At 38.9% G+C, this 7,462-nt stretch overlaps 1 pseudogene; it reads left to right on the top strand.

Annotated features, from left to right (window-relative positions):
- The window catches only part of LOC105547214, a 134,378-nt pseudogene that overhangs the window by 25,575 nt on the left and 101,341 nt on the right, over positions 1-7,462 (top strand).

Raw genomic sequence — 7,462 nt, 5'->3', positions numbered from 1 at the left:
GAAAATTAATTCAAGATGGATTAGAGACTTAAATGTTAGACCTAAAACCATAAAAACTCTAGAAGAAAACCTAGGTAATACCATTCAGGACATAGGCATGGGCGAGGACTTCATGTCTAAACCACCAAAAGCAATGGCAACAAAAGCCAAAATTGACAAATGAGATCTAATTAAACTAAAGAGCTTCTGTACATTCTTTTGAGTAGAAAAGTGGTTTGCATCCTTGACAAAGTAGTTGGCATTAGAACCTAGTCTTGTCAGTGTTTGTTTGGCTTTTTGATTTTTTAAAATTCAGAACAAATAGTAATGTGACTCAGGTCTTGAAGGTATAACTCAGTGTTCCTGCACCAGGAGGGAAGGAGTGTGCTCCATCTTTAGGTAGAGAAGTTCTAGGGATATCACATAAAATTATATGTATATACATATACATGAACATACACATGAATATATATGAATATATATGTGAAATATATATGTGAATATATATATTCAAGTATATATACATGAATATATATGTGAAAATGTTTTGACAACTGTAAATTGGTATACATATGCTGGGTATGTAACTTTGTTAATTTTGTAATTTTGTATATAGCAGCTCTCATCCTATTTGCTATATTTAGCAGTCTTATTTTTCTTAAAATTCCTTTCCTTTTCATAGCTCTTAATGAGGCAATTTTTCCCTTCTGTTCTTTCCCTAACACACCCCATCCCCACAATTTGCCCTAAAGAGGAAAACAAAAAATTTTCTTTGTGACCATCAACACTTTCAACACTTCTGTGACCAAATGAGTGGCTTCCCCCAACACTCCCCCCACACCAACCAATTCTCCTATTCTTTGGACACCAGCTAGGCATCTATAGTTCAATTGTGACACCAACTACCTGGAGTTAGTGTTAGTACAGGTTAAGGGCTCAGTCCCACAAGACTGTCCCGGTTCCAGAAGCCAATTGCAAGTACTGAATCCCCAAGTTACCGGCACTTCTGTCAGCCTTGGCTACAGATGGAGGGTTCCCAGGACCTCCGCTTCAAGTTTGACAGTTTGTTGTGTTGGCTCTCAGGACTCAGGGAAACACTTTTGCTGGTTTATTATTAAGGATATGATAGAGGATGATATGACATGAACAGCCAAATGAAAACATATATAGAGCAAGATCAGCAAGGGTCCTGAAAGCAGGGGCTCAGTCCCCATGGAGTTGGGGTGCACTGCCCTCTGGGCACATGGATGTGTTCACCAACCCAGGAGGTCTCTGAACTCTGTCTTTTAGGGATTTTATGGAGACTTCATGTAGGCATGATCAATTATTAACTCAACCTCTATCTCTTCTCCCCTCACTCAGGATGGGAGTGGAGCTGAAAGTTCCAAGCTTCTAACCACGGCTTGGTCTTCCTGGAGACCAGCCCTCATTAAGGAGCCCAGCAAGAGTCACCTCATTAGAAGAAAACATGCTCTTGTCACACAGGAAATTCCAAGGGATTTAGGATCTCTGTGTCTGAAACTGGGGTCAAAAATCAAATATTAGAACAAAAGATACTCCTAGCACCTTTACGGCTTTGACAATTACAAAGGTTTTAGGAGGTATGGCCAATAGCTGGGAAAGAAGATCAAAATATAAATTTCTTATGTTGTAATATCACAACCTTTAGTTTCCCCTCTGTGTCTCTAAACATACAGACAGGAATTCATATAATTACATAATTTGGTACGTTTACATAAATGTATTTACATGCTATATATCATTTGTTAACTTGTCTTTTTCATGTTAATGTGTCTCAGAGATATTTTTGAATCAGCACATGGTATATTTACCTCATTTAAGAGCCATTCTGTGCTTTTTGATGGAAGGCGCTCATAAGAATACAGGGAGACTAGCAGTCAAGTTTCAATCCTGCAGTGAAGCTGACGCCCAACTGGCCACTAGTGCTCTACTTGTGCAAAACGATGTCATTAGTGGATCCTGCCTTTTGAGTGGCCTGGGGTCAGTGGTCAGTAGACCTTTGCTCTTCACAGTCCTCGAGGATCAGAACGTGAGCAAACGAGAAGGCACAGAAACCCAAGTCACACTGACACAGTGGCAGTAGGTTCTAGTCCATTCTTAATCTTTCTACTTTAAAGAAATGTTTGAGTTAATTTTCAGGTCTCCAGGAATCCCTGCATAAACCCAATTACATCTAAAGCTATGGATCATTGTTATGAGAGTAAGCTATGGATATAATAACCTACTATTATTTGTCAGCGTTATTTTTTTATAGGGACTGATATTTTTCAGTGGACTTATTTACTGTAGCCAATCTATCAGCCTACTCTTTTTGTGTGGTCCCCCTCCCCTCTGCACCACAAAGGATATCTCTTCTACTGCAAGTCAGTCATGTAGGTGAGGAGACTTCAGCTTCTTCTTTTAATAAATTCCTACCTGATTTTTGAAAAATTTTATCCAAGTAGGCTTCAAAGTTTTATCACACATTCATAGTATAAGATGCACTAATGAGGTATGGGACATGGTATATGATATATGCAAGAGTAATTATTTCTCCTGTTTAAAACTAACAATTTTTTTTAGCCAATCCGTGTTGAATAGAATCAGGTAGCTAACGATTGGATAACTTTTTAAAATTAATCTCTTTCTTTTTCATACATTTTAAAAACCCTTAAGGTAAACATAGTATATTTCTTTTAAATAACTGGCTTAAACCAAAAAGCAAATGAATTTTTGAAATGTCAGCTTGGTAGGTTTGTTTAAATAAGGATTATAAAGTTATTTTAATTAATGTTATTTACTATATAAAATTTTTTGCCAGTATTGAATAGTAAAGCAATTAATCACAAGTCAAAGCAAAATGATAAGAATATAGTTTAAGACATTATTTTATTAAAGCTTTGAATTTTTTTTCACTAAGTGACATGATAAAGGTCAAATAAAAGTCTAGCAGATGCAAAATTATTATGCACATATATTAGTTTCTTGATTTCCTTTATAGGCTTATATGTACATATAAAGTGTTTTTTTTTGAGGTTAAAAATATAGAATGAAGTTCACATCTTTTATCTAAAACACATTCTTACTTTTAACTGCACAAATACATACTGAATTCTGGGCCAAACTCGTGATAAGCACACATGGATATCATTTTCACCTGAAATGAGGCAATATCTGTCCCAGTTCTTGATGGTTCTTAAACAAAAGAAAGCTTGCTTACATGTGTAAGAATTTGAAAACTTCAGCAGATTGTTCATTGCTTTCTTATGAGTGGTAGGATCCTCTTACAGAAATCCAATACTTTTCTAGGGCAGATCAGGGAATCTCATGTGATTTACTTCACAAAGTTCTTCCTCTTTTCTCAGTCAAATTCTCAGGATGAGCAGAATGTACAGATTCAGAGACAGGATTCTCACCCTGCAATATGCTTGTGTGGAAAGGAAGGAAAATACTGTTAAATTTTGTTCTACAGTTTTCCTGATGGTTTTCAATAAGGCTTGAGACTCGCTGTATAATAAATAATTTAACTTTATCCAAAAAGATATTTGACCACCTTTTTTCCCCTCTTTGCTCTCAGCTTCTGGGAGGTGGTCTCTAAGCCCTTAGAATGTCCTGTCTGGTAATAGTTAGTGGCTTTTTGATTGATCTTACAAATGCTTTTTCTGTCTCAATCCTAGAAAAGAATAAATTGGAGTTTGCCTTTTTGTGAGGATGATTCCAATTTACATTTACTGAATTACTATAGGGTTATTTGAATTCACCAGCTACTGTCATCAACTGGTGAGAGGAGGTTTGGATTGATGCAGGTTCTGAGTGGAATAGTACACTATATTGATGATATCATGATAACGTCTGAAACTGAAGACCAGGGTGGACTGACCCAAATGGGGGATGACACACTTGACCAGCAGAGGCTTGTTGATAACTCCTGCAAAAGTCAAACAGCCTGCTCAATTGGTGAAATTCTTAGGAATAACCTGGGTAGGAGCCACCCATGACATTACACAGGTGACTACAAACTGCTGTCAATATCTATTCCTAGATCTAACTAAGAACGTTAGTTATAATCTAGTTCAACATTTGTGTGGTAGATTTGAGTTTTGAAGGATGCATATTCTACAGTGGGTATACTGCTAGATTTTATCCATGCAACTACCTCCAAAGAGGGCCATACCCAAATGCAGACCCAAACAAAATCAGGCCATGTCAGAAGTGTGAAAAGTATTTTCTCTCTGGATGCTTTTGGGCCCTTATGCTCCACACTCATACATGATTTTGGAAGTCTCTGTAACATACTTACGCAGACTGGAGATTATTGCAAAAGCTTATGAGTGCCACCCAGAGGGGGCCAATGGAATTTTGTACCAGAACGTTCCTGGATGGCATGGCTTACCATATATGCCAGTAGAGAAACAACTACTAGTTTGCTATTGGGAATTAATGGAGAATGACCCTATGACTGAAGGATGTAAAATACTCCTGAAACCTGAAATACCCATAATGTCTCGGGTGATGTCAGAGAAAACTCTAATAAAGAAGGCAGTGTCTGGACATGTTCCATGATAAAATGGAAATGGGTTCTATAGGAACATGTTACTGGGGGAATGCAGAGGGACTCATTGTATCTACAAGCAGGTAGGCTCTTTCCCTCTACCACTGACTTTGGAACTGTTGTCAGTGGGCTGGTTCAGGTTCTTGACTTTGCCGCACAAAAGAATTTCAGAGTGAATCCAAAGTAAGTAGGCAAAGAAGTTTATTCCAAAGCGAAAGTACACCATGAGTATTCATAAAATACTGGTGAGGTCAAGTATGCAAAGGCAGACCTGCGTTTGGCATGTGTGCTCAGTATCTACATGCTCTAACATGGGTCACATTTATCATTAGCATATAAAATCTCCACCTAGGGGTGTGTTTTTTACTATAAAAATGAGGAAAAGGTCACTAGAAGCTAAACCTGAGCCTAGCTGCACATGCAGGACCCTCGAGAAGTGCCTATTTCCCTTAAGGCAGAAATTTGATTGGCTGGAGATTGGGGAAGCCACATCAGGAATAAGGGGCTTTTGTTCTCTTTCTCAGGCTGTACTGGGTATCAGGAACTTGTGACTATCTGGCAGCTGCTGGTATCCTGGAGGACTGCTTATCTTGCATAATATGTTAGGTGCTGATGCATGAGTTTGCAAGGGATGCAGAGTCTGCTGTGAGAAAAGCCCATAGGACTCCACACAGGAGGACAAGTCAATATGGCTTCCTAACCTTACTTATCCTGCCTCAAAACCACCTGAGAGGCTGCTGGATCCTATCACCACCTGGACAGTGCCCTGTTAACAGATCTGCATTAACCAACAAACACAGATCTGTATTAACCAAAGAGCTGCTTGGTTTGTAGATGACAGTTCCAAGATGGATGAATGGCATCCTGTTTGGAAGGCCACCACATTAAGACTGGCAGATTGAAAGGCTCTGTTTGAAGAAGGTAACAAATTAACTCAACAGACTGAATTACATGCTGTTTTCCTGGCAGTAATGGGAGAATTGAACAATAGTAAAAGAGTCTTTAGGTTTGGGTTTTTACTGACTCATGAGTAGTGGCCAGTGGCCTGGCTATATGGTCAAGTAGATGGGCAATGGAACACTGGTCTATTAAATGGATGCTCACATAGGGCATGACCTTATGGAAATTAGGCAGGTCTCCTTTAAGAAAGACTTGGTCAGAGACTGGGCGTGACTAATATATTAAAATATACCCCTGAATATTTAAGGAGTGCATTAAAATAGGACATGTTGATGCCCACAAGAAGAGCTCCTTTCTAGGGTCAGAAAGTAAGTATAATTGGCAGGAATATATCCTGGTTTGCTACTTGAGGTGGCTACTTGGGTCTCTGAAATGAAAGGATGTGGAAGTATTACAGCAATGCAGAGATGAGCTGAATCCAGCCATTTTCCTCTTGCAGAAATTGCCAACAAGACCTGTTCCATGTGCCACTAAAAGAGACAGAGACTGCAGATGGCTATGGGACAGATTTCCTGGGGAAAGGGTCCTCCCATTGCTGACAAGTTGATTACAGTTCTTCTCCAGATCATCTCAATTTTTTTTTGCTACATCATTTCAATTTTCTTTTTTCCTACTTGATGTAGTGATCCCAGCACCAGAGCTGTGACTGCAGATTCAGGAGTCAGGGATGATCCCTAAGCAGGAAACTGTAATTGTACTTTGAAACTTTTGAATCAGAATTCCTAAGATCCTGATGAAATGAATTGTGCCCTCATGCCATCCTGCAAAATTGGGGTTGACAGTGACTGCAACAATATTGCCTAGTAGTAATAATGTCCCACTAGTTCTGTGCCTCTCTAACCCTACCCTATGTCAGCAAGAGTGAACTGAAGGGGTGACACCTGCTGGACTAATCTTGTTGCTCGACCTCTGGATCAGGACAGTGGCTGAACCTCACATCTCTCAAAGGTGGCAAAGGATGGGTCAAAAGATAAAGGGAGAGAGGAGGAATGCAGTTGAGGATAAATGAATGAATAAATGAGCTATGTAATGAGGAAAATCCAATATTACATTTGCACCTCAAGAGAGACTCGAAGCAAGAGATGATATTGTCTCTCTTAGCTCAATCATACCAGATGCCTGAAAGGGTGAGGCCATGTGTTGCCAAGACCACTTCTGCTTTTGGAACCTGACAAACTAGAATGGAAGCCTACAAACCTGAGTGGCATTGCTCTGGGAGACATTTTGGGCATATGAAATTATGATAAACTGAACCAACTGTTAATGACTGAGTGAGACTGTGGTAATGTGCCAAGATCTGTTGATTTTTACTTTTCAGATCTCATCTACTACCATTCTGAAAAACTGGTATGACACTGGTATTGCTGGTAAGGTTGTAATACTGATACTGATGGTCAATGTATTGGGAAATGGGGTTAAAGGCTCCTTAGGATGTAATGTTGATGGAAAATGACTGCCTTGTGGAAGCACTGGAGTTAGCTAATCATAAGCTAAGTTTTATGCTAAATAGTTCTGCACAAATTTATCACAAGATACAAATAGTGGTAGATGAAGGGGGGAAATGTAACCAAATCAATATTAATATATCAATTGTATGTAATGGCTTTATAGAATGGATTAGCTGTTTCTTGTAATATATTTCTATCCCTCATTGGCTCCTCCAAATATTAAGGTTATATTTGTTTTGCTTTAAGAGAGAGTCAGAGACCAGGGAGTGGCCGGTATATTAAGGGATGCAATCTTGCCCCTCAAATGCCTGTCCTTTGCCTTCAGTTTCTATAATAAACTGTAGTTTGTGAGGGTCCTCTTCCTGGTTTGTAGAAGGACACCTTCTTGCTTGTATCCTTGTATGATGGTGAGGAAGAGCAATCATCTCTCTTGTGTCTTTCTTTCTTTCTTTCTTTCTTTCTTTCTTTCTTTCTTTCTTTCTTTCTTTCTTTCTTTCTTTCTTTCTTTCTTTCTTTCTTTCTT

This window comes from Mandrillus leucophaeus, unplaced genomic scaffold, assembly GCF_000951045.1.
Source record: "Mandrillus leucophaeus isolate KB7577 unplaced genomic scaffold, Mleu.le_1.0 Scaffold380, whole genome shotgun sequence".
Lineage (NCBI taxonomy): Eukaryota > Metazoa > Chordata > Mammalia > Primates > Cercopithecidae > Mandrillus > Mandrillus leucophaeus.
This window is presented reverse-complemented; position numbering and strand designations above follow the sequence as displayed.